This window comes from Ranitomeya imitator, chromosome 1 (assembly GCF_032444005.1).
Source record: "Ranitomeya imitator isolate aRanImi1 chromosome 1, aRanImi1.pri, whole genome shotgun sequence".
Classification (NCBI taxonomy): Eukaryota; Metazoa; Chordata; class Amphibia; order Anura; family Dendrobatidae; genus Ranitomeya; species Ranitomeya imitator.
In genome coordinates this window covers 1,131,012,347-1,131,036,903 of record NC_091282.1, presented here as the reverse complement: position 1 = coordinate 1,131,036,903, position 24,557 = coordinate 1,131,012,347, and the positions used below count along the sequence as shown (strand labels likewise).

Sequence of the window (24,557 nt, the reverse complement as noted above, 5' to 3'; positions counted from 1 at the left end):
GCATAAGAAAGCCTCCGCCACGCCTGCATAAGAAGAGAGCCTCCGCCACGCCTGCATAAGAAGAGAGCCTCCGCCACGCCTGCATAAGAGAGCCTCCGCCACGCCTGCATAAGAAGAGAGCCTCCGCCACGCCTGCATAAGAAGAGAGATTCTGCCACGCCTGCATAAGAAGAGAGCCTCCGCCACGCCTGCATAAGAAGAGAGCCTCCGCCACGCCTGCATAAGAAGAGCCTCCGCCACGCCTGCATAAGAAGAGAGCCTCCGCCACGCCTGCATAAGATCCTCCGCCACGCCTGCATAAGAGCCTCCGCCACGCCTGCATAAGAGCCTCCGCCACGCCTGCATAAGAAGAGAGCCTCCGCCACGCCTGCATAAGAGAGCCTCCGCCACACCTACATAAGAGCCGCCGCACGCCTGCATAAGAGCTGCCGCCATGCCTGCATAAGAGCCTCCGCCACGCCTGCGTAAGAAGAGAGCCTCCGCCACACCTGCATAAGAGAGCCTCCGCCACGCCTGCATAAGAGAGCCTCCGCCATGCCTGCATAAGAAGAGAGCCTCCGCCACACCTGCATAAGAGCCTCCGCCACGCCTGCATAAGAGAGCCTCCGCCACACCTACATAAGAGCCGCCGCACGCCTGCATAAGAGCTGCCGCCATGCCTGCATAAGAGCCTCCGCCACGCCTGCGTAAGAAGAGAGCCTCCGCCACACCTGCATAAGAGAGCCTCCGCCACGCCTGCATAAGAGAGCCTCCGCCATGCCTGCATAAGAAGAGAGCCTCCGCCACACCTGCATAAGAGCCTCCGCCACGCCTGCATAAGAGAGCCTCCGCCACACCTACATAAGAGCCGCCGCACGCCTGCATAAGAGAGCTGCCGCCATGCCTGCATAAGAGCCTCCGCCACGCCTGCGTAAGAAGAGAGCCTCCGCCACGCCTGCATAAGAAGAGAGCCTCCGCCACGCCTGCATAAGAAGAGAGCCTCCGCCACGCCTGCATAAGAAGAGAGCCTCCGCCACGCCTGCATAAGAGCCTCCGCCACGCCTGCATAAGAGCCTCCGCCACGCCAGCATAAGAAGAGAGCCTCCGCCACGCCTGCATAAGAGAGCCTCCGCCACACCTACATAAGAGCCGCCGCACGCCTGCATAAGAGCTGCCGCCATGCCTGCATAAGAGCCTCCGCCACGCCTGCGTAAGAAGAGAGCCTCCGCCACACCTGCATAAGAGAGCCTCCGCCACGCCTGCATAAGAGAGCCTCCGCCATGCCTGCATAAGAAGAGAGCCTCCGCCACACCTGCATAAGAGCCTCCGCCACGCCTGCATAAGAGAGCCTCCGCCACACCTACATAAGAGCCGCCGCACGCCTGCATAAGAGCTGCCGCCATGCCTGCATAAGAGCCTCCGCCACGCCTGCGTAAGAAGAGAGCCTCCGCCACACCTGCATAAGAGAGCCTCCGCCACGCCTGCATAAGAGAGCCTCCGCCATGCCTGCATAAGAAGAGAGCCTCCGCCACACCTGCATAAGAGCCTCCGCCACGCCTGCATAAGAGAGCCTCCGCCACACCTACATAAGAGCCGCCGCACGCCTGCATAAGAGAGCTGCCGCCATGCCTGCATAAGAGCCTCCGCCACGCCTGCGTAAGAAGAGAGCCTCCGCCACGCCTGCATAAGAAGAGAGCCTCCGCCACGCCTGCATAAGAAGAGAGCCTCCGCCACGCCTGCATAAGAAGAGAGCCTCCGCCACGCCTGCATAAGAGAGCCTCCGCCACGCCTGCATAAGAAGAGAGCCTCCGCCACGCCTGCATAAGAAGAGCCTCCGCCACGCCTGCATAAGAGAGCCTCCGCCACGCCTGCATAAGAAGAGAGCCGCCGCCACGTCTGCATAAGAAGAGAGCCTCCGCCACGCCTGCATAAGAAGAGCCTCCGCCACGCCTGCATAAGAAGAGCCTCCGCCACGCCTGCATAAGAAGAGAGCTGCCGCCACGCCTGCATAAGAAGAGAGCTACCGCCACGCCTGCATAAGAGCCTCCGCCACGCCTGCATAAGAAGAGAGCCTCCGCCACGCCTGCATAAGAAGAGAGATTCTGCCACGCCTGCATAAGAAGAGAGCCTCCGCCACGCCTGCATAAGAAGAGAGCCTCCGCCACGCCTGCATAAGAAGAGCCTCCGCCACGCCTGCATAAGAAGAGAGCCTCCGCCACGCCTGCATAAGATCCTCCGCCACGCCTGCATAAGAGCCTCCGCCACGCCTGCATAAGAGCCTCCGCCACGCCTGCATAAGAGCCTCCGCCACGCCTGCATAAGAAGAGAGCCTCCGCCACGCCTGCATAAGAGAGCCTCCGCCACACCTACATAAGAGCCGCCGCACGCCTGCATAAGAGCTGCCGCCATGCCTGCATAAGAGCCTCCGCCACGCCTGCGTAAGAAGAGAGCCTCCGCCACACCTGCATAAGAGAGCCTCCGCCACGCCTGCATAAGAGAGCCTCCGCCATGCCTGCATAAGAAGAGAGCCTCCGCCACACCTGCATAAGAGCCTCCGCCACGCCTGCATAAGAGAGCCTCCGCCACACCTACATAAGAGCCGCCGCACGCCTGCATAAGAGAGCTGCCGCCATGCCTGCATAAGAGCCTCCGCCACGCCTGCGTAAGAAGAGAGCCTCCGCCACGCCTGCATAAGAAGAGAGCCTCAGCCACGCCTGCATAAGAAGAGAGCCTCCGCCACGCCTGCATAAGAGAGCCTCCGCCACGCCTGCATAAGAAGAGAGCCTCCGCCACGCCTGCATAAGAAGAGCCTCCGCCACGCCTGCATAAGAAGAGCCTCCGCCACGCCTGCATAAGAAGAGCCTCCGCCACGCCTGCATAAGAGAGCCTCCGCCACGCCTGCATAAGAAGAGAGCCGCCGCCACGTCTGCATAAGAAGAGAGCCTCCGCCACGCCTGCATAAGAAGAGCCTCCGCCACGCCTGCATAAGAAGAGCCTCCGCCACGCCTGCATAAGAAGAGAGCTGCCGCCACGCCTGCATAAGAAGAGAGCTACCGCCACGCCTGCATAAGAAGAGCCTCCGCCACGCCTGCATAAGAGCCTCCGCCACGCCTGCATAAGAAGAGCCTCCGCCACGCCTGCATAAGAAGAGCCTCCGCCACGCCTGCATAAGAAGAGCCTCCGCCACGCCTGCATAAGAAGAGCCTCCGCCACGCCTGCATAAGAAGAGAGCCTCCGCCACGCCTGCATAAGAAGAGAGATTCTGCCACGCCTGCATAAGAAGAGAGCCTCCGCCACGCCTGCATAAGAAGAGAGCCTCCGCCACGCCTGCATAAGAAGAGCCTCCGCCACGCCTGCATAAGAAGAGAGCCTCCGCCACGCCTGCATAAGATCCTCCGCCACGCCTGCATAAGAGCCTCCGCCACGCCTGCATAAGAGCCTCCGCCACGCCTGCATAAGAAGAGAGCCTCCGCCACGCCTGCATAAGAGAGCCTCCGCCACACCTACATAAGAGCCGCCGCACGCCTGCATAAGAGCTGCCGCCATGCCTGCATAAGAGCCTCCGCCACGCCTGCGTAAGAAGAGAGCCTCCGCCACACCTGCATAAGAGAGCCTCCGCCACGCCTGCATAAGAGAGCCTCCGCCATGCCTGCATAAGAAGAGAGCCTCCGCCACACCTGCATAAGAGCCTCCGCCACGCCTGCATAAGAGAGCCTCCGCCACACCTACATAAGAGCCGCCGCACGCCTGCATAAGAGAGCTGCCGCCATGCCTGCATAAGAGCCTCCGCCACGCCTGCGTAAGAAGAGAGCCTCCGCCACGCCTGCATAAGAAGAGAGCCTCAGCCACGCCTGCATAAGAAGAGAGCCTCCGCCACGCCTGCATAAGAGAGCCTCCGCCACGCCTGCATAAGAAGAGAGCCTCCGCCACGCCTGCATAAGAAGAGAGCCTCCGCCACGCCTGCATAAGAAGAGCCTCCGCCACGCCTGCATAAGAAGAGCCTCCGCCACGCCTGCATAAGAGAGCCTCCGCCACGCCTGCATAAGAAGAGAGCCGCCGCCACGTCTGCATAAGAAGAGCCTCCGCCACGCCTGCATAAGAAGAGCCTCCGCCACGCCTGCATAAGAAGAGCCTCCGCCACGCCTGCATAAGAAGAGAGCTGCCGCCACGCCTGCATAAGAAGAGAGCTACCGCCACGCCTGCATAAGAAGAGCCTCCGCCACGCCTGCATAAGAAGAGCCTCCGCCACGCCTGCATAAGAAGAGAGCCTCAGCCACGCCTGCATAAGAACAGAGCCTCAGCCACGCCTGCATAAGAAGAGAGCCTCAGCCACGCCTGCATAAGAAGAGAGCATCCGCCACGCCTGCATAAGAAGAGAGCTACCGCCACGCCTGCATAAGGAGAGATGAACGCAGCGTCAAACCCACAGCGTTTACTGACCATGGAAACATACCCTACTACCCATATACTTTTTGTTTCCATTCCTAAGCATAGTCTAGTTTGCCATTAACTGTCTGTGATTGAAATTCTTGTTTGCTTGTAGAAGAGAAAATCCTGAAAAATCCAATGGCCTAATCCTGTCCTTGGGGGAAAAAAGGTGAGCGCAACCTAGGCAAACCAGTGGGGGAAACAAGGAAATGACCCACTACATTCAACCAACACTGACACAATGTGGCAAACGCTCAGCAGAAGAGGGGTCCCTGCGGTTACCTCTGTACTCCATGACCTAGATGTGCTTCTACAAGCTTTCAGCCTCAGGATAGAATCATGAACACAACAGAAAAGCAAGTTACGGAATCTGAACATTTTGCACAAATGGACAAATAACAAGGTTCATCTTTATTTTTCTAATGTGAAAGTGATGGAGAAGAGTCTGCTTACCTGCTTGCAGTCAGGAGGCGGCGATGTGCTGGAGCTCAGTGCATCGATCTTAATATCGGGAAGCCTGAGCAGTAGAGCTGAGTAGGCAGCCAGGCGAGGAAGCATCAGAGCTCAGCGAGCTGCAGCAGCTGGAAAGGAGAGGAGCACATACATCAATTATTTGGGACACAGACCGTATTCAGGGAGTCAGGTCCAGGGCGAAGCCACAGTACGATATTCCACAATCTATAGATGTCTACTCTACAAGCAAAGCTCCGCATCTACATGAGCCGCACCTGCTGCTGCGCAGATTTGCAGATACTTTGCTCTACTTTTTATTGTAGTGATGTTCTGTTTCATTAGGTCTTACAGCCTATGTACATTAAACGGTGCATTCAGAGCTGCCGGCAGTAGGACATAATCCATCAGCATTATGGGGGTACACACAAGATTATCTAAAGTCCTAGCATGATTATCTAAAGTCTCTACACTCCTGTACAGTGCTGCGGTAAACACCACATATCCGCAGAAACAGAGCACCAATCTGGGTGGGATACACGTGATGTGGGCAGGCAGCGCACTCCTGGAGGAGTCACGGCATGTGTCTGGAGTAGGAGACATGATGCAACTCCAGATCTGTACCACAAGTACAGGAAAGTATGTGCAAAGTTACTCAACCAAGCTCTCTAGTTCCCATCTACAAGCCACACATCCTGTCTAAAGTGATGTCACACCTTAATGAGGGGCCGGGCGCCACTCCTTATTCAATAACAGTTGTGTGTTGTGGTTGCTCCGCTGTTATTCCTCCTAGAAATGTATTAATACATTAAGACGGCGTTACCATTTCCCCTTACCCAAGAGGCGTGATGGCCCAGGTTGAGCCAATGTCGCACCCCGGCTTGTATCAGTCACCTGTCACATTATTCATACAATTCCAGGAAGGATAACCAAGAAACAAGGCAGAGAGAAGATGCTCCAGAATAATTCTATTATGGGTAAAGACGTTATTTACTATAACAGACACATCAGGAAAGGTGACACGATGGGAATGATTGGAAACTAACTATTAAAGCAGAGTATGAGATATTAATATCATAATGTAGAAAAAGAAGCAGCATCCATTCCAGGTGAAAGGTATAAAGTCTTTATTCCACCACCATCATACAACGTTTCGGCCTGACATGGCCATGATATTACTATCATATGACAGGGTGATTGATAGAAGATACACCCCATACGCTGATGACATCTAAAGCTCTGTCCCAAATACAAATACACTTTTACGACTTGGTTTCCTTTTTAAAATAATAAGAAAAAAAATAATCAGCCGATTCACGAAACCATGTACAGTGGGTATGGAAAGTATTCGGAAAATTCAAAAAAGTTCATTTTTTTCCTCATTAATGTACATGCTTGCACCCCATCTTGACTGGAAAAAAAACAAATGTCGAAATGTTTGCAAATTAAGAAAAACTGAAATATCACATGGTCATAAGTATTCAGACCCTTTGCTCAGACACTCATATTTAAGTCACATGCGGTCCATTTCCTTGTGATCCTCCTTGAGATGGTTCTACTCCTTCATTGGAGTCCAGCTGTGTTTAATTAAACTAATAGGCCTTGATTTGGAAAGGTGCACACCTGTCTATATAAGACCTCCCAGCTCACAGTGCATGTAACACCAAATGAGAATCATGAGGGCAAAGGAACTGGCCAAGGAGCTCAGAGACAGAATTGTGGCAAGGCACAGATCTGGCCAAGGTTACAACAGAGTTTCTGCAGTACTCAAGGTACTTAAGAGCACAGTGGCCTCCATAATCCTTAAATGGAAGAAGTTTGAGACCACCAGAAGTCTTCCTAGACCTGGCCGTCCAGCCAAACTGAGCAATTGTGGGAGAAGAGCCTTGGTGAGAGAGAGGTAAAGAAGAACCCCAAGATCACCGTGGCTGAGTTCCAGAGATGCAGTAGGGAGATGGGAGAAAGTTCCACAAAGTCAACTATCACTGCAGCCCTTCATCAGTCGGGCCTTTATAGCAGAGTGGCCCGACGGAAGCCTCTCCTCCGTGCAAGACATATGAAAGCCCACATAGAGTTTGCTAAAAAACACACGAAGGACTCCCAGACTATCAGAAATAAGATTCTCTGGTCTGATGTAACGAAGATAGACCTTTTTGGTGATGATTCTAAGCTGTATGTGTGGAGAAAACCAGGCACTGCTCATCACCTGCCCAATACAATCCCACCAGTGAAACATGGTGGTGGCAGCATTATGCTATGGGGGTGTTTTACAGCCGCAGAGACAGGATGACTGGTTGCGGACAGGACGACTGGTTGTCATTGAAGGAAACATGAATGCGGCCAAGTACAGAGATATCCTGGATGAAAACCTCTTCCATAGTGCTCTGGACCGCAGACTTGGCCAAAGGTTCACCCTCCTACAAGACAATGGCCCTAAGCACACAGCTAAAATAACAAAGAAGTGGTTTCAGAACAGCTCTGTGACCATTCTTGACTGGCCCAGCCAGAGCACTGACCTAAACCCAATTGAGCATCTCTGGAGAGACCTGAAAATGGCTGTCCACCAACGTTCACCATCCAACCTGACGGAACTGGAGAGGATGTGCAGGAAGAATGGCAGAGGATCCCCAAATCCAGGTGTGAAAAACTTGTTGCATCATTCCCAAGAAGACTCATGGCTGTACTAGCTCAAAAGGTGCTTCTACTCAATACTGAGCAAAGGGTCTGAATACTTATGACCATGTGATATTTCAGTTTTTCTTCTTTAATAAATTTGCAAACATTTCTACATTTCTGATTTTTTTCAGTCAAGATGGGGCGCAGAGTGTACATTAACGTGAAAAAAAAAAAAAAGAACTTTGTTTCATTGCAGGCATTTGGTAAATTCAAAATAGAGTGAACATGTAAAGGGGTCTGAATACTTTTTGTACCCACTGTATATAGAGTAAATACAGTTTGAAGATCCGGGCAGAAACTAAAGGAAGAGATGAGACTATCCCAGAGCAGTCATTGCCGGTCTCTCCCCGCACCAATCTATTTGATTAACAGGTTATTCCCATATATGCGAATAGGAAGATCTACGTCAATCACCTGGAGCCGCGGAGGGAAAAGCCGACCGGGGCGGATCTTCAGACTGTTTTCTCTGAAACACCTGTGATTTTAGCAGCATGATTCGACTGACAGCTTCCCTTTACATTGTTCAATAGTTCATTCAGTGCAATTGAACTCGCTTCACTCATGTCTCGAGTTGTCAGAGCACCGGTTTGCTCACATAGGACCTCACATTTCCTGCAGGATTCCACCATCAGAGGGAACCATTCATCAGTCTCATGCCGCCCAAACCATGGTGGCATCAACCCCAATCGAGTCCCTTGAGTCTGGAAGAATGTGACCGATATTTACATGTAAAGTACAGCTAGCTACAGCGATTCCGACAGACTATATATTCAACGACCATGAATTTTTAGAAATATATATATTTTTAATCAAATGTGTAGAAATCAGAAATCTCGATGTTCTGTCGGCATACGGTGTTTGGCATATTGCGTATGTCGCACTCCTTGGAAGTGTTGAAATTACACAAACAACTACACCAGTGTCAGAAATGTACAGAACCAAAGAGCTGCCCCAAGGGCTGTAATGTGTAATGCGTTTGTCAGGGCATGTACATGCATTTGTCGTTTGTAAGTAACCACCGTAATTTATTAATGGACTGAAATTTCCCAATCCTACTACGTACATTATATACACACACAACTAAAACTATAAACGTAGTGATGAGTTAATTAAACAACAGCCTGGTAAGAAAGTGCAAGATTAACAAGGCAAGTTCTGCCAGAAAGAAACAATCAGGCTTCTTTATAATAATAAAAAAAATAAAAAAAAATCTGTCACCAGATTTCACAATATAAACTGTATACATTATACAACAAAAGATCTGTTAGACCTGATGAGGCTGCTATGCTGCCTTTGAAAATTTAGGTCAGAGTTACGGTATAATATGGATATTGAGATGAGCATTTTACCAGGAGGTAGACTCAAAATACGAAGTTTAGAATTAGTCACGGACGTTTACATAAAGGATTATACATCCCTTATGGCATGGATTTTCAAAGTAAGTACATTAGAATCATCAGGTCTAAGAATATTTAACTAGTTCTGTATTGTGCAATCTGGTGACAAATCCATTAAGTGTCAATTTATGATATATTCAACTTATAAAAATGATTGTCTACTACTGGACAACCCACTCATCCATGGGCCCAGGAAGGTGAAAAAAAAAAAAATTGTATTCACCTTCCGGAATCAGCACATTCTACCATCCTGCTTGGTTCGGACAAACTGTGACCACTGCTGCCAATCAGTGACTGCAGAAATCAGGCGATGCCAATGCTAGATGTTCATAGCTGCAGACAGGCAGAGGATGCCGTGCTGACTACAGAGGAGCAGGGCCGATTTGGGAAGAGAGAATCATTCTACTTTTCTATACCCATTACGAAGGGTGGTCCAGTAGTAGACAACCCCTTTAAGTCATTTTTCAGCCTCCTGTATTTATTAGTGGACTATGCACCACATTTATCAATGTTTGATGAATTTGATACAAATTAAAAATGGCTTTTTCTTTTGATTGCGGAATCCTTTCAATAGGGTTTAGGCCATGTTCACACAATCCTTTTTTTAATGCGGAACCGCCGCGATTTTGCCGCTGCGGGTCCGCAGCTGTTTTCCATGCAGGGTACATTACAATGTACCCTATGGGAAACTGGAACTGCTGTGCCCACATTGCGGAAAATCCCGAAAAAAGCCGCGCTGAATAGCTGCGGTAAAAAAGTACCACCATGTCACTTCTTTTTGCGGAACTGCAGCGGTTCTGCACCCATTGACCTCCATTGTGAGGTCAAACCCACAGTAAAACCCGCAGACGAAAAAAATATCTGCGGGTTTTCTGCGGTTTGTGGTGCAGAACCGCTGCAGCAGGAAGTGCGTGGGCGGAGTGTGGCTGCCCCCCCGTGCCCCAATCCCACCCCCCCATGCTCCAATCTCCCCCCCTTATACTTACCGGGCCTCCCGGTGTCCGGCCGGCCGTCTTCTCCCTGGGTGCCGCCATCTTCCAAAATGTTCCAGGCACATTTTGATCACTGTGATAACCTCACAGTGATCAAAATAAAAAAAGGTAAATGCCCCACCCCCCCCCCTTTATCACCCCCATAGGTAGTAACAATAATAAAATAAAGAATTTATTTATTTTTTTTTTTCCCCCACTACAGTTAGAACTAGGGTTAGGGGTAGGGTTAGGGGTAGGGTTAGGGTATTTTCAGCCATTTTAACCCTAAAAAAAACTTCCTAGAAAACACACAGACTCTGCAGAGAAAACTGCATAAAAAAACTGCACTAAAAACCGCATCAAAAAACGCACCAAAAAACGCACCTGCGTTTTCTGCCAAGAGTTTTTTGTGCAGAAAAAACAGCAGGGAAATCAGGAACGTGTGAACATGGCCTTAAAATGTTGCATGTTATCAACTGCTCAAAGGGGAAGGAAAAAAGTGCATTCCAGGAAAGTAACGAAGTATTACTGTGCAAATGATAAAAAAAAAAAAAAAAAAAATAGTACAAAATCTAGTGTAAGGGTAAGTTCACACAGGGCGTTATTTTAAATGTTTTTTTTTTATGCCAATTTTCAGCTGCTTTTAACAATACCAGCAAAGCCTATGAGATTTCAGAAATCTCATGCACACACATTGGGTTTTTAGTGATCAGTATTTTGTGCTTTTCTGTGTTTTTTCGACATAGAGCATGTCACTTCTTTCAGCGTTTGTGCTGCGTTTTTTCACCCATTGACTTGAATGGGTGTTGAAAAAAAAACGCAGGTATCATTATCATAAACAAAGAGAAAAAAAACGCACCAAAACCTGCGTTTTTGACGCAGCTTCTTTCCTGCCAAGAAGATCAGGTTTTGCTGCAGAAAAAAAAAAAAGCAGCAAAAACGCCCTGTGTGAACTTACCCTAAGAATGGTGCAAGAGCCATAAAACAAAAAATAAAAAATTCAAAAAACTTACCTCTCAAAAAAGTGTGGCAAAAAGAATAATGAATCGGGACAGATTTTATTTTCTATGGGTTGTTCCCCCTATTGAAGAGATCTGACAAACAGCATTACAATGGGATATTGTCTGACTATTCCAGTCTCAGAAAGTGAAGAATGATATAAGACTGACAACAACTCCCCCTGCAGGTCATGTGCGTCTGTGCAGAGGGGATGAGTGCCAGCCGCAGGGTACATGCCCATACATTCATCACCGCACTTATTCCGGGAACATCTGCGGATATACACACTGCACACATGGACTGTACACCACACAGCTGAGGAAGAAGGACCCCATATCATATAGGGTTTGCTTTTACCCTAACATGCCCCTATAGAAAAAATAATGTCATCAGATCCCAGTTGTCATAGTTCTATTCCATGGCTAGACTATTGATAAGTATATTGGCAGCAGACGATCACTGAAGACCACATTGTTGTGCAATGTATAGTAATTGCTGCCACTTATTTGCAACATAATACAAAAAACCCTACAGCTCAGCTATGGCTTTACTCCAAATTTTGTATTTATTTTTTTAAAGCCGATATAAGACACGCAAATATATAGGCTTACCTACCACACATAGAATCAAAGATCCATACCTAGGCATAGCACATTACAATTACTGGGGTACACAGCAGAGAGGGGCAGCCACAAACCACAAAATCCGCAACATAGTTCGTAGCATATGTGCATTTTGCAGGGACTGAGCCCCTTAACATGGCCAAGACAATTTTTACAATTCTGACAACTGTCACTTTATTAGGTTACTAGCTGAAGAGCCCGGCGTTGCCTGGGCATAGTAAATATCTGTGGTTAGTTATAGCACGTCACTTCTCTTATTTTCCCATCACGCCTCTCATTTTCCCCATCACATCTTTCATTTTCCCCCCTCACTCCTCTCATTCCCCCCTAACACTTTTCATTTCGACCTCACATATGTCATTTTCTGATCACTCCTCTCATTTTGGACTCACACCTTTTCATTTTCACCTCACACCTCATTTTCACATCAGTATATACAGGTTTGTCATCTCCCTTATATATAGTATACACCTGTATGTCATCTCCCCTGTATATAGTATATACCTGCTGTGTGTCATCTCCCCTGTATATAGTATATACCTGTATGTCATCTCCTCCTATATATAGTATATACCTGTATGTCATCTCCTCCTGTATATAGTATATACCTGTGTGTCATCTCATCCTGTATATAGTATATACCTGTGTGTCATCTCCTGTAAATAGTATATACCTGTGTGTCATCTCCTCCTGTATATAGTATATACCTGTATGTCATCTCCTCCTGTATATAGTATATACCTGTGTGTCATCTCCCCTGTATATAGTATATACCTGTGTGTCATCTCCTCCTGTATATAGTATATACCTGTATGTCATCTCCTCCTGTATATAGTATATACCTGTAGGTCATCTGCTCCTGTATATAGTATATACCTGTGTGTCATCTCCTCCTGTATATAGTATATACCTGTATGTCATCTCCTCCTGTATATAGGATGCACCTGTATCTCATCTCCTCCTCTATATAGTATATACCTGTGTGTCATCTCTCCTGCATATAGTATATACCTGTGTATTATCTCCCCTGTACATAGTATATATCTGTATGTCATTTCCTCCTGTATTAGACCTCGTTCACACGTTATTTGGTCAATATTTTTACCTCAGTATTTGTAAGCTAAATTGGCAGCCTGATAAATGCCCAGCCAACAGGAAGCCCTCCCCCTGGCAGTATATATTAGCTCACACATACACATAATAGACAGGTCATGTGACTGACAGCTGCCATATTTCCTATATGGTACATTTGTTGCTCTTGTAGTTTGTCTGCTTATTAATCAGATTTTTATTTTTGAAGGATAATACCAGACTTGTGAGTTTCGTGTGTCAAGTTGTGTGTGCTGAGCTGCGTGTGGCGACATGCATGTAGCGACTTTTGTGAGCTGAGTTTTTTGTGGTGACATGCGTGTAGCAACTTTTTGTGTGTCGAGTTGCATGTTACAGGTTAGTGTAGCAAGTTGTGTGCAGCAAGTTTTGCGCATGACGAGTTTTGCGCGTGGCGAGTTTTATGTGTGGTGCATTTTGATTATGTGCAAGTTTTGTGTGAGGCAACTTTTGCATGTGTTGCAACTTTTGTGCATGTGGCAATTTTTCCGCGGGTGCAAGTTTTGCGTGTGGCGCGTTTTCCCATGAGGTGAGATTTGCACGTGTGGCGAGTTTTGCATGAGCCTAGTTTTGCATGTGGTGAATTTTGCGCATGGCGAGTTTTGAGCGGCGACTTTTGTGTTTCGACTTTTATGTGGTGAGGTTGGTGTATGTGTGGTGAAATGTGTGCTGAGGGTGATATGTGTTCAAGAACGTGGTAGTGTGTGGCGCATTTTGTGTGTGTTCATATCCCTGTGTGTGGTGAGTATCCCATGTCGGGGCCCCACCTTAGCAACTGTACGGTATATACTCTTTGGCGCCATCGCTCTCATTCTTTAAGTCCCCCTTGTTCACATCTGGCAGCTGTCAATTTGCCTCCAACACTTTTCCTTTCACTTTTTCCCCCCATTATGTAGATAGGGGCAAAATTGTTTGGTGAATTGGAAAGCGCGGGGGTAAAATTTCGCCTCACAACATAGCCTATGACGCTCTCGGGGTCCAGACGTGTGAGTGTGCAAAATTTTGTGACATATTGTACTTCATTTTATTTGAAAAAATTTCTTCGATATGACTTGCGTTTATGAAGAAAAAAAACCGATTTCTCATTTTTCCAACAAAATTTACAAAAACTTATTTTTTAGAGACCACCTCACATTTGAAGTGAGTTTGGGGGATCAATATAGCAGAAAATACCCAAAAGTGACACCATTCTGAAAACTGCACCCCTTAAGGTGCTCAAAACCACATTCAATAAGTTTATTAACCCTTCAAGGGAACTAAAGCAAATGTGGAAGGGAAAAAAAGGAACATTTTACTTTTTTCACAAAAAATTTACTTTAGACCCAAAGTTTTTTTTATTTTCACAAGGGTAACAAGAAAATGGACCACAAAAATGTTTTATGCAATTTCTCTTGAGTAAACCGATACCCCGTATGTGGGGGAAAGCCACCGTCTGGGCGCATGGCAGGGCTCAGAAGGGAGGGAGCACCGTTTGATGTTTTGAATGCAAAATTGGCTGGAATCAATGGCAGGAACCACGGCGCGTTTGAAGACCCCCTGATGTACCTAAACAGTGGAAACCCCCCCCCCCAATTCAAACTCCAGCCCTAGCACAGCCCTGACCACAACACACCTCTAACCCTAATCCCAATCCAAACTACAACCCTAACCCCATCACCACCCTATCCCGAACACAACCCTAACTCTAGCTCTAACTCTAGCCCCAATCTTAACCCCAAACCTAACCCTAGCCCCAACCCTAGCTCTAACCCTAGCCCTAACCCTAGATCGCTCTAACCCTAACCCCAACCTTAACCCTATCCCAACCTTACCCCCTACCCAAATGGGAAAAAAAACCTTTTATTTTTACCTAACTAAGGGGGTGATAAAATTGTTGCCGGGTGCTGGATGGCAGTTCTTGGCAGGCGCACTGCGCATGTGCCCGCCATGTTCTTCCTGGAAGACGACGCTGAGGGCCAGGAGACAAAGCCCGAGGGTGCAGGGACACCGGTGGTACTTGAGGGGCTCCAGGGACCCCATTTCTCTCAACTCTGGTATGCTAGATCATATCAGAGGAGAGAGAAATAAATGGGAAAGCTGACATTTTTGTGGTCGCCGTTATTCGGTGAATAACAGTGATCGCAACACTGGGGACAGTAAAAACCGACCCTAATAATGTTCTTCAAGGTTTCAGCTACCCCCAGTAGCAGAGACCCCAGAGATTTTCCGAAGCTGGGGAGTGCTATACCGTTTTTTCTCAGTGCCGTTAAAAAGTGGGGCTGAGGAATAAGTACCCTTAACTGCTGCCGTTAAAAGGTGTATCGGCGGTCATTAAGGGGTTAAGATATAAATTCCCATGTTAGAGCTGCAATGTTTTCCTTGTTCGTATATGTGCACAATATGGAATCAGACGGAAGGCAGCAAAACCACGAGGCATACACATGGAAACAAGGAATAAAAAAAATAAAAGTGTGAAACCTTAGACTACGCCAAGTAATTCCCCTTTTACTCTAACAGCTTCAGTAAAATGGCATCGGTGGTGGAGAATGTGCAGAATGAGATCACGACTCATCATTGAACCATCAGACGTCTCAGGTGCCATTTTTATGAAGCCTGGCACCAGATTAATATGGGTAAGCGCCGCCAGTAGCTAGGACAGCAACAGCACAAAATATAAATGTGGAAGGAGATAAAGATACCACAGTCCGCCCCGATGCATGAAGAGTTTAGGAATCCCAAACTTCTAATGATTATTAGGCTGCAGATTTCTACACTGAAGGCATCTATTAAATCAGTATGACCGCGCCATTATGATTAACATGGATAATCCTCAATCCTGATGACAGCTTCTCTTTAAAACCACTTCAAACTGGTACCCAGTATGTGAGTTTATATCAGTGGCCACTGGCAAACAGCAAATACAGTCAGCAGAAGTGCACTTGAGCGTTTTCCCAGGACTTTAGCACTAATGGGCTATACCTGGGACAATCCGTTCAGTGTGGACCCCATCGATCAATGTGGACCCCATCGATCAGTGAGGACCCCATCGATCAGCTGACTGAAGGAGCAGCAGCCCCCTGAATCTGACACCTCTGTACATTATGTGGTGGCCCTGAAGTCCTAAACCATGCACTGTAACTAGGTCCGCAATAACAAAAAAAAAAAAAAAGTCCAGGAACACCATTTGAGGATTTAAAAGTAAAAATTTAGAAATCTTGCAATTTTCACACTAACCAACCAGGGTTATTTTTTTTTTAAGACTATAACTTCAACTAATACGCAAGTATGCAGTGTCCAACCCGGCGCATTTACAGACTGTGTGCACGTACCCCAACAGTTCAAAAAATGTGCGACTTTTGGCATTTTCACACCAGTTTGAAACCGCTCAGGAAAATAGGCAGAGCCAATGCATAGCCACATCCACCCATTAAATTCAGCAAAAGTGGCGGAGGCAGAGCACGTGCACCCTCCTTCATTCAAGCCGGAGGTCTACAATGTCCTGTTCCGAGGGTTTTGGAGCCCAGTTCTTGGGATTGCTGGAAATCCCAGTGGTTGGTTCCCCCAGTGACCAGTAACGTATCCTCTATTCTGTGGGGATAATTTGTTATTTTGGGAAAACCCCTTCAATTTTAGTATGGCATTGTTCACATTAACAAAAGGCACTCTACAGTGCTGAAGCCATTACATAATACATCCATGTACAGTGGGTACGGAAAGTATTCAGACCCTTTAAATTCTTCACTCTGTTTCATTGCAGCCATTTGGTAAATTCAAAGGTTCATATTTTTCTCAGTAATGTACACTCTACACCTCAGCTTAACTGAAAAAATAAAAAAACAGAAATGTAGAAATTTTTGCAAATTTATTTAAGAAAAACTGAAATATCTCATGGTCATAAGTATTCAGACGCTTTGCTCATTATAGAGTAGATGCACTTTTGAGCCAGTACAGCCAGGAGTCGTCTTGGTGCCTTGCGGATCCTCTCCAGTTCCGTCAGGTTGGATGGTGGGATCTACTTTGGTTTTATCAGATTGTCTGCACTCTCTTATTCAGAAGTAACAGAGAAGTTATGATAAACTACCAAACATCCAGTGTGAACAGAGCTGATGCACATGTTATAAATGATTGATATCAAATATCTTTATAGAAGACACAGATCCATCACACCACCACAATGCACTCAGATTTACAGATCACAATTGTTAGAGATTTAATACTTTATTTCCAGTATTATTTTTCCCGATTATTTAAAGTTTATAGAAACAAAGCCAACAAAAGATTGAAGAAAAAAAGTCCCATCCTACTTAAGGCATAGTGCAATAGGTAGAAGTGTCCGGCCTGGGAACATTCCTCCCCACTCGGAGAACACGTGGGACAATAATGTGGAAACAACACATTTGTCACTTAAGGTTCAGCTGTAAACAGCAATTATCCCAAACAAGTGTGCTCCGTAGCGTCACCGATGTGAGCGACTTCCTGGAAAATCCAGACCCAAAACACAACCTTGTATGGTCAAATCATTAATGCTCAGCTTCCAAAACAATGCACAACAATATGCCACATACGAAGCACTAAACTAACGACTTGCGCCTTGAGGTGGCCATTCAGCGTATGTAACCATACATACATATATAGTGTAGTGGCCCCTGCAAGCAGAGCAGGCCATGGAGAATGTTAGGCAGATTCCATAACAAAGGAGCTTTCATCACAGACAACTCCTTGAAAGGGGTATTCCCATCCAGTATGTAGTAGGTGTAATTATATTAGCAGATACCTCCAATTAGAAATGTAGTCTAGTTCTTCTGCTAGGTCGCTTACCCCATGTGCAGGGCATTGCTTAGGTATCCATGGTTATGACCACTCGTGCTGACAGTTAGTTGTTAGTAGCCGTAACCATGGATACTTAAGCTACTGCAACGCCCTGCACATAGGGTAAGTGACATAACGAATCAGAAGAACTACATTACATTTTTAATTGGAGGCATCTGCTAATATTATTACACCTGCTACATATTGGGATAGGACCTTGGAAATGGGAATACCCTTTTAAGGCAATTTCAGATTGTAATCAGATAAGTTTTTGGGATAAACACAAACAAAAGCCTGCGTCACTATAGAGGTAACCGGCCACCTCGCTCTCCTGAAGGTGCAATATCATCAGATGGCCTCGGCGGCTGCGGGCCCATTTCGGAAGCTTTGGCCTGGTAGCTGATGAGCCTATTCAATGGTACCAGAGCTGAACCAGCAAAATCTTCTCAGAGTGAAAATGCTGAATATGTTGGAAAGGACGAGGACGGAGTCACAAAGGCTGATTTTTACTTCAGAAGAATATGCATAATCAGTAATACAGGACTTCGCACCACGGAAAATTACAGGGCGCACAGCGCTCTCCAATCTTGGACAATAGAAGGGGAACCGACCCGCTGGAAGCAGAGCGATACACATTCACCCTCTCATTGCGGATTTATCTTTCCGTACTCATTCATGCTCACCCTCCATGATGGCCAGTCACTCGCAGGTTGTGGCTTGTTCCTCTACATTGCCATCTCCATCCCCTTCACAATCATTCAGCCAACAGCCATTGCTCCTTCACAGAAACTTACAAGCCCGACACAATCATTTCTGTAGCCGACAAAATACAAAATAATACAATAATAATATACGGGGACCATAACGAGGAGCTTAGATGTCAGTATAGACCAAGAACTTCCATGTGATGGCTGGAGCCGTGGATACAGGGGATCACTAAGGATTTCTTTTTCTTGTTTACTAACCATCAGCTATTCTTCAAAATCCACAGCAAAACTCTGCCCAATTTGGTGATCTGAGCGGAGATTTTACGGTGATTGAAGTGTAGGATTTACATGAACTTACTCTAAATTTAGTAGAAAACTTACCCTGAGGCATTGATTGGAGCTGGTCTGCTTTAATGCTTAATATCCAACACTTATCAGGCTTGTCTCCAGCTGGTAAAGAAAAAAAAAAACAAATCAGAAAACACATCTAGTTCTTGCGTATGAGAGAAACTCAAGTAAATGGATGACTACAGAACTTTCACATTAAGGCCACAGTCACGCTTTTGGAATTTGAGACCGTATTTGTAGGTCAATATATATATATATATATATATATATATATATATATATATATATATATATATATATATATATATATATATATATATATATATATATATATATATATATATATAAATACATATACATATATATATACACACACACACACACACCCCAATTGGATTATAAATGGAGAGCACAATATTGCTGTGTGAACAGGGCCCCAAGTTCATGGACCACTGTGGCGCTGGCAGCAGTACAACAACAACTCCCGTTATCCAGTTCACATGTCGTGATGCATAGGATGACGAGGTTTATTACGGCAGATTATTGGAATATACCATAAGTTTCTCCTTCTATATGGTGATACCGACTCATGATAGTCAAATCATTTACTACTGAACAACTAGTAAAAGGGATTTTCCATTTTCAATCTTCTTCGGCCCCATAGGCTTGCATTAGCGAACAGTAATAAAATGGTTTCAGGCCTCATTCACAAGTCAACGATTTTTCTCATACGCAAAGAAGGTCCAAGTTCCATCAGTTTTTGGTCAGTGTGTCAGTTTTTCATCAGTTTTTCTTGGATGAAAACAAAATATAAAAGTTTCTTAAACTTCTATCATACCGCTCATGGAAACACGGACCACTCGGACCCATAGACCTACATTGACGAGAGTTGGATCAAAATCGCCGACATATCTGATTTTGTGCAAACCTCTTGTTCTACAAAAATGCGTGGACATGTGAACAGTCCCAAAGAACTCGTACATTTTATTTATCTATGGGACTGTTCACATGTCCATGCATATTTAAAGAACAAGAGGTCCACACAAAACCAAAGGAGAAGTCCGATTTTGATCCAAATCTCGTCAATGCAGGTCTGTGGGTCGGAGCGGTCAGTTTTTCCATTAACTGTTTGATAGGAGAAGCTTATGAAACTTATTGATTTTCAGCCAGGAAAACTGATTAAACTGATGGTAGAAACTGACCAAACACTGATGGAACTCAGACATTTTATAGTCTGTGAAAAACATGGATAGGACTTGTATGATAAAAAGGTACATCTGAATGAGGCCTTAGGCTACTTTCACACTAGCGTCGGTACGGGGCCGTCACGCTGCATCGGCCCGACGCATACTGTGCAAGCGCCGCACAACGGGGGCAGCGGATGCATTTTTCCAGCGCATCCGCTGCCCCATTGAGAGTTGCGGGGAGGTGGGGGCGGAGTTCCGGCCGTGCATGCGCGGTCGGAAATGGCGGACACAATGCAGCAAAAAACGTTACATGTAACGTTTTTTGCTGCCGACGGTCCGCCACAACACGACGTAACCGTCGCACGACGGTTGCGACGTGTGTCAATGCATCACAATGCATCGCTAATGTTAGTCTATGGGGAAAAAACGCATCCTGCAGACAACTTTGCAGGATGCGTTTTTTACCCTAAACGACGCATTGCGATGTAATCAAAACGACGCTAGTGTGAAAGTAGCCTTAGTCACCTTCCCCTGTTACAGTGGTTACTGCAAGAGATCACATGACAGCTGCAACCAATTACTGGGCTTAGTAGGTTTGCAGTCATAGGCCATACAAGCCACTGAGCCTAGTGATTGGCTACAGCAGTCAGCTGAGCTGTAGCTTGTAACCAATCACCAAGACCAGCTGAGAGCTGGCGCTGCAGTAGGGGAAGGTGAGTAATACAAACAATTCATTTTAGCTAGTGCAAGCCCACAAGCTGGAAAAAAATGAGATAGAAGACCCCTTTAATATTTAAAAAAATAAAAAAAGGACATTTCTAATGCTCAACACTAGAAATAAGAGACAATGCCAAATAATTAATAGTCCATATCTGACATCAGGGCAATCTGGAAGGGTTTGGGTTTTCTCCTCTGATGGCCATGTAAGCATATTTTTTGGCAATGAAGTGGGCTACAAGAGACTTCACAGGACAAAAAAAAAAAAAAAAAAAAAGTGTTCTATAGATCAGAAATTAGACAAAATAAGAAGCTGTGCTGAAACGTCTAGTGCATCACTCGCCTCAAAACTAGTTTATAATCCATGACTGTGGAGATGATGGTCCTGTGTGTAATGTGTTCATGGAGAGTGTCAGGTCAGTAGATTCCTTCTTGGCCCTGGTCTCAGAAGTCACCAAGAGCATCTACTGAAATGAACTGCCAAAGTGATCAAGAGGAATCAATATGGACATTCAGGTTCAGTAAGTTATTAATCTGCATATAAAAGACTATTCTTTGATATTTCAAGACATTTGCACAAGGAAGCCAAAACCTTAATGAAACCTGCCAATGTCTTGGAAATGGCTGGAGGAAAAATGGCACGGGTTAAAGCTGCCCTAAGAAGATACATTGAGGCTTTACCAATGTTTATTGCCTATCGGCTACATCTAATGGAGGCCAATTAACATTCTGTGTACGAAAATTCCGTTGGCATATAAAGCTAGATACTGATGAAAGGCCTGGATGGGGCACGTCAGAACAGTCCCCATACAGGTTCCCCAGCAGTGCCGGTACAATGGTTCAGACCGAGCCGTGTCCTTGTAGTAGAAGCCACCAGAAGAGCCCAAGGCCTTTTTATACTCGCACAAGTCTCTCACCTCAATACCCGGCACTGCCGCCAGCACTCGGGAGCGGCTGTATATATTTCTATGCTGGTCCGAGTGCCGGCGGCAGTGCCGGGTATGGAGGCAAGAGACTTGTGTGAGTTTCTCGCATTGCACATGCGAGCGTGACCTCGGCCTTACAATCATTCTTGCGTCCACCATCCCGGGGACCTTACAAGGTTCTCCTGAACCAGACTTGGATCAGAACAGGGCTCTATGGTGATTACACATTGTACTTGTAAGTACAATGCATGTAGTTTTGTTCCGCAAATAAATTTTATAAAAAAAACAAAAACACTACACCCAACAGGGTTTTTTTGGTTGATGAAAACCCACGTGCAGTTTGAATTGAAAAAAAAACTACAAACAAAATGTGATTTACTCCCCGTTCCCGAGTCCAGCGCGGAGTCTCCACCGATGCTTGCCATTATCTGCAATCACATCGACAGCACTGCAGCCAATCGCAGCTCTGACTGGCTTGTGTGAACCACGGCAGAGCCGGTGAGCGCACACATTGTCTGCAACGCTGTTAACGTATTGGTGGTGCTGCCGGCCATGACAGACTTTGGGAGCAGCGGTACAGACTCAAGGGATTTTCGAAACAAGCAAATCCCCAGGATGTATGCCCACGATGTCTTTTCTGGCAGCAGAGCCAACACATTTTTATAGGTGAAGCCGCTATAGGAAAACAGTCTTTTTCCTGAAGGACCTTCACTGGCGACTTTGCCGTCATTTTTCGGTGGCAATACCGCCAACATCTTTACTCTGTACTTTCCACTATAGCGGTGAGCAGCGTCTTAGAGAAAGCCACCTGAAGAGTTGATAAGAAGTAGTAAAAAGAAGGATCATCAGCCTAGACATGTACACCGTAACCTTGTTGTTACATTTCGCAGCACATATTTCCTAGTAAATCCTTATTATTTCCTGAGCGATCACATGTCTCATTCCCGCACAAGAACATGCTCAGGCCTCACCAGACGTCTTATGTAACGACAGAATAGGGGAAGTCGGCTGCTCAGATCTGCGCGGTGACTGGTCTGAAGCACAATGCAGCCGGAAAGGGGACATTGTAAGGAAGGGGAGATGGAGAGCACTCAGTCACAGCCTCATGCCCAGACATGTAGCCCCAGCAGCCGGCATCTGCCCACTCCTCTTCCCACAGACATTCCTGGATGGCCATACAAACCCCATACAGCTCCCTCCAAGGCGCGCTTTATCTATAGTCTGTGCTTACAAGAAGTAACAGGCTTCCTCTCACTGGAGAACAATGGGAAGCCAGTCATGTATGGGAAACACACTCCCTGTACAAACAAGTTACCAAATTAATACACAATTGATCCGGCTTTTTAATTATCGCTGCCCGGCTGAGAGGGGGGATGATAAAATCTACCATAACACAATCAAAATTTGGAAGTCACTGTTCCCAGAAAACAAAATAACAAGTCATTACTAAGGAATCAGCAGAGAGAGGAAAAGAAAATGCAGAAATGGAAACTTCCATTTCAATATGAAGTTTAGTAGTTAGATCGAACTGGGGGCAAATAAGGTGCAGTTGAATTAGGGTCTTCAGGGGAGTCAAAAATAAAACCTTTCAATCTGCTATATAATTGTCTAAGGGTCACTTCCGTCTGCCCTTCTGTCTTTCTTTCTGTCTGTCTGGCTCGGATATTCATTGGTTGCGGCCTGTCTGTCTGTCATGGAAATGCAAGTCACTGATTGGTCTCGCCAGCTGCCTGTCATTGCTGCCGCGACCAATCAGCGACGGCCAGTCCAATTAGTCCCTCTCTACTCCCCTGCAGTCAGTGCCCGACGCCCGCTCCATACTCCCCGCAGTCAGCGCCCGCTCCATACTCCCCTCCAGTCACCGCTCACACAGGGTTAATGCCAGCGGTAACGGGCCGCAATATGCCGCAGGTAACTCTCTCCGTTACCACAGCTATTAATCCTGTGTGACCAAGTTTTTACTATTGATGCTGTGTATGCAGCATCAATAGTAAAAATATCTAATGTTACAAATAATAATAATTAAAAAAAAACGTTATTCTCACCCTCTGATGTGCGCCTTCTCCTCGGCAGTGCAAGCAGCAGGTTCCGGTGCCAAAGATGCTATGTGAGAAGGACCTGCCATGATGTCACGGTCATGTGACCGCGACGTTATCACAGGTCCTGAGCTCATACCAACCCTGGGACCGGAAGCTGCCGCGTGCACCGCACACAGGCCACAGGACTACAAGGGGCCTTCAGAAGGTGAGTATATGTTTATTTTTTATTGTAAGTCTTTTTTAACCTGTTACATACGTGGTTGGGAAAAAGCAAAGTCTATATACTCATCTCTTCAGGAAAGCCTACAGCCTGCACTGACACCGCTGCTGCCTCATCACCAACGAAGCTACCGCCTCACCAACACCGGAGCTACCGCCTCACCAACACCGGAGCTACCGCCTCACCAACACCGGAGCTACCGCCTCACCAACACCGGAGCTCCTGCAACCCTCAACCTACTGTCTCCTTCCCCATAATCCTGTAGAATGTAAGCCCGCAAGGGCAGGGTCCTCACCCCTCTGTATCAGTCCGTCATTGTTAGTTTGTTTACTGTATGTGATATTTGTAACTTGTATGTAACCCCTTCTCATGTACAGCACCATGGAATCAATGGTGCTATATAAATAAATAATAATAATAATATACTGACTGCAGGTCACATAGACGGTACCACTATAAATAATATATATAACAAAGCATAAGTGGAAAAAATAAAACGTAACTTTTATTGTAACTAAAGCCACACAAAAACTAAACCAAACACCCAAGTGAATAAAAACTGGGGCACAGTCTCAACCATATGGTATGGTGACCACAGAGACTAGTTATCCCCAAATAGGACTAAATGATTTCCTCTATCAGATGTTAGAGAAATCAAATTGGACTAGGTTATGACCTATGAAGAGGCTGGAGTCGGAATCACATCCACAACACTCAGCGTCAAACCTAGTTGCATGAACAAACAATAAAAATACCAACAATAGTAGCATGTGGTATGAGCAGTGCTACTGGTGGCTATATAAATAATGTAAAAGGAACAATCTCACCGGTTCCAAGATGTGGTCACAGGAGCACCGGATAGTCTCTGGTCAGAGGATGATCCGGAAAAAAGAGGAGACGACAGTCCCTATGTCAGTCCCTATGGGGCTATCAGTAAGCTATCCCCAAAGCTCCTGCCCTTACAAGGGCAGTCCACAGCTACCCCTGTATAAACA

At 46.4% G+C, this 24,557-nt stretch overlaps 1 protein-coding gene across 2 annotated transcripts in view; it reads right to left on the bottom strand.

Annotated features, from left to right (window-relative positions):
• Window positions 1-24,557, bottom strand: part of FRYL (FRY like transcription coactivator) — a 409,884-nt gene that overhangs the window by 305,827 nt on the left and 79,500 nt on the right. For both annotated transcript variants that reach the window (XM_069744494.1, XM_069744495.1), the window contains exons 2-3: window positions 18,507-18,575; window positions 4,861-4,988 (exon numbers count right to left, since the gene is read on the bottom strand). The gene's annotated coding sequence lies outside the window, so the exon portion shown is untranslated. The remainder of the gene's footprint in view (window positions 1-4,860; window positions 4,989-18,506; window positions 18,576-24,557) is intronic.